This window comes from Schistocerca piceifrons, unplaced genomic scaffold (assembly GCF_021461385.2).
Source record: "Schistocerca piceifrons isolate TAMUIC-IGC-003096 unplaced genomic scaffold, iqSchPice1.1 HiC_scaffold_485, whole genome shotgun sequence".
Taxonomy (NCBI): domain Eukaryota; kingdom Metazoa; phylum Arthropoda; class Insecta; order Orthoptera; family Acrididae; genus Schistocerca; species Schistocerca piceifrons.
This window is the reverse complement of record NW_025728717.1, coordinates 42,501-44,922: the sequence shown is the minus strand read 5'-3', so window position 1 is coordinate 44,922 and position 2,422 is coordinate 42,501. Positions and strand designations below refer to the sequence as shown.

At 57.8% G+C, this 2,422-nt stretch overlaps 1 non-coding gene across 1 annotated transcript in view; it reads left to right on the top strand.

The window, feature by feature from the left end:
• Positions 1-1,282: 1,282 nt before the first annotated feature.
• LOC124752830 overlaps positions 1,283-2,422 on the top strand; it is a 1,909-nt gene continuing 769 nt past the window's right edge. Inside the window, exon 1 of the ribosomal RNA XR_007012203.1 lies at positions 1,283-2,422. This exon is cut by the window's right edge and continues 769 nt beyond it. This is a non-coding gene — a ribosomal RNA (small subunit ribosomal RNA).

Genomic DNA, 2,422 nt, shown 5'->3' with positions numbered 1-2,422 from the left:
ACGCCATAGAGACGTGTGGGAGGAACGGACGCCGTGGATGGCGATCAGCATGAGCTGTCTGTTGATGTATTCGGACCTAGTCGTCTCTCCTCACACACCGTGATGGCATGGTGCACCGCGTTCCATATCTGCGACATGCTACAGAGGCCGGTTGACAGTCGTTCGAGCAATGGACATCGCATACGTACGGGGGCCACCTTCCACGTATTGTCTAGGCGTGCACATTTTGTTGCGTGTATGTGGGCAGACGTAGTGTGGCGTGACACCTGACACAGGCATGCAATAATCGTGGAAGTTGCAAATGGCGATGGACGCCTGCGTTTTCTGGTGAAGTTACGCAAATGAACAAATGGTAACCTGTTGTGGTGCGGTTGTTCTCGCTAGGGGTGAATCGGTGATGGCGACGATAGGTTGAGGTACTAACCGGTTGTTCCAGCGATACCCACCATGCCGACGAAACTGAACGGCATCTGGGTGTGAAGCGATACGCGGCGGTGGCTGGGTGGGACCGTCCCCGGCCGGTGAGGGGGCGCCTCCCGGCGTGCTGGCCGCGCGGTGCGTGGGCGCACGCGCTACAGCCGGCTGGTGGGGGCGGCCAGTGGCAGGCGCGCCGGCCGACGGACGCGGCAGGCGTCGCAGCTGCGCGCCGGCGCACCCTGCGCGCGGCGCCGTGCGGCCAAAGTAGGTCCTCGCGGGCCCGGTGCGAAGCGCGGTGGACATCTTCAGTGTGCTGGTCCGATTGAGGACTGTGTGCGTTGAGGATGCGCTGCCGCCCGGCGCTCGGCGCCGCGACGCCGTCTGCTGCTCGGTCGCCCCAGCGGTTCTCGCTGGTGGTTTGTATCGCAGCTGTGCGGATGTGTTGGCGCGTGCGCTGTGCTGGGAGAGTTCGCTTCGGCACCCAAGTGGGGCTTTTGTCCTTCTGTGGCGCTGGCGTTGGAGCTGCCGGTCACCGTAGGTGGCGCGTGTTGTCTCCCGCCGGCAATGCCACGACAGCACGCTCCCGGGCCTCTGTCGGCAGCGGCAAGCTCAGTTGGGAGCACGGGTGGTCGCACCGAAAGCGTCTACTCGCCTAACTCCGGGCGATTGCGCCTCTCTCGAACCCGACCAAGTACTTGGGACGGCGCTGCGCGCCGCCGGGACCTGAGAGGGTTTCGAGGTGTATTGTGCAGGGGAGCTCAGCCTCCTCCTGTTTGCAGAATGATTGAGCGGACGCTTGCGTGTTCGCGCGGGCCCCCGGGACACACTCCCGGGCGGCCGGCTGCTCAGCTCTAGTTGACGCAGCTCCCTGGTTGATCCTGCCAGTAGTCATATGCTTGTCTCAAAGATTAAGCCATGCATGTCTCAGTACAAGCCGCATTAAGGTGAAACCGCGAATGGCTCATTAAATCAGTTATGGTTCCTTAGATCGTACCCACGTTACTTGGATAACTGTGGTAATTCTAGAGCTAATACATGCAAACAGAGTCCCGACCAGAGATGGAAGGGACGCTTTTATTAGATCAAAACCAATCGGTCGGCTCGTCCGGTCCGTTTGCCTTGGTGACTCTGAATAACTTTGGGCTGATCGCACGGTCCTCGTACCGGCGACGCATCTTTCAAATGTCTGCCTTATCAACTGTCGATGGTAGGTTCTGCGCCTACCATGGTTGTAACGGGTAACGGGGAATCAGGGTTCGATTCCGGAGAGGGAGCCTGAGAAACGGCTACCACATCCAAGGAAGGCAGCAGGCGCGCAAATTACCCACTCCCGGCACGGGGAGGTAGTGACGAAAAATAACGATACGGGACTCATCCGAGGCCCCGTAATCGGAATGAGTACACTTTAAATCCTTTAACGAGTATCTATTGGAGGGCAAGTCTGGTGCCAGCAGCCGCGGTAATTCCAGCTCCAATAGCGTATATTAAAGTTGTTGCGGTTAAAAAGCTCGTAGTTGGATTTGTGTCCCACGCTGTTGGTTCACCGCCCGTCGGTGTTTAACTGGCATGTATCGTGGGACGTCCTGCCGGTGGGGCGAGCCGAAGGCGTGCGACCGCCCCGTGCGTGCTCGTGCGTCCCGAGGCGGACCCCGTTGAAATCCTACCAGGGTGCTCTTTATTGAGTGTCTCGGTGGGCCGGCACGTTTACTTTGAACAAATTAGAGTGCTTAAAGCAGGCAAGCCCGCCTGAATACTGTGTGCATGGAATAATGGAATAGGACCTCGGTTCTATTTTGTTGGTTTTCGGAACCCGAGGTAATGATTAATAGGGACAGGCGGGGGCATTCGTATTGCGACGTTAGAGGTGAAATTCTTGGATCGTCGCAAGACGAATAGAAGCGAAAGCATTTGCCAAGTATGTTTTCATTAATCAAGAACGAAAGTTAGAGGTTCGAAGGCGATCAGATACCGCCCTAGTTCTAACCATAAACGATGCCAGCCAGCG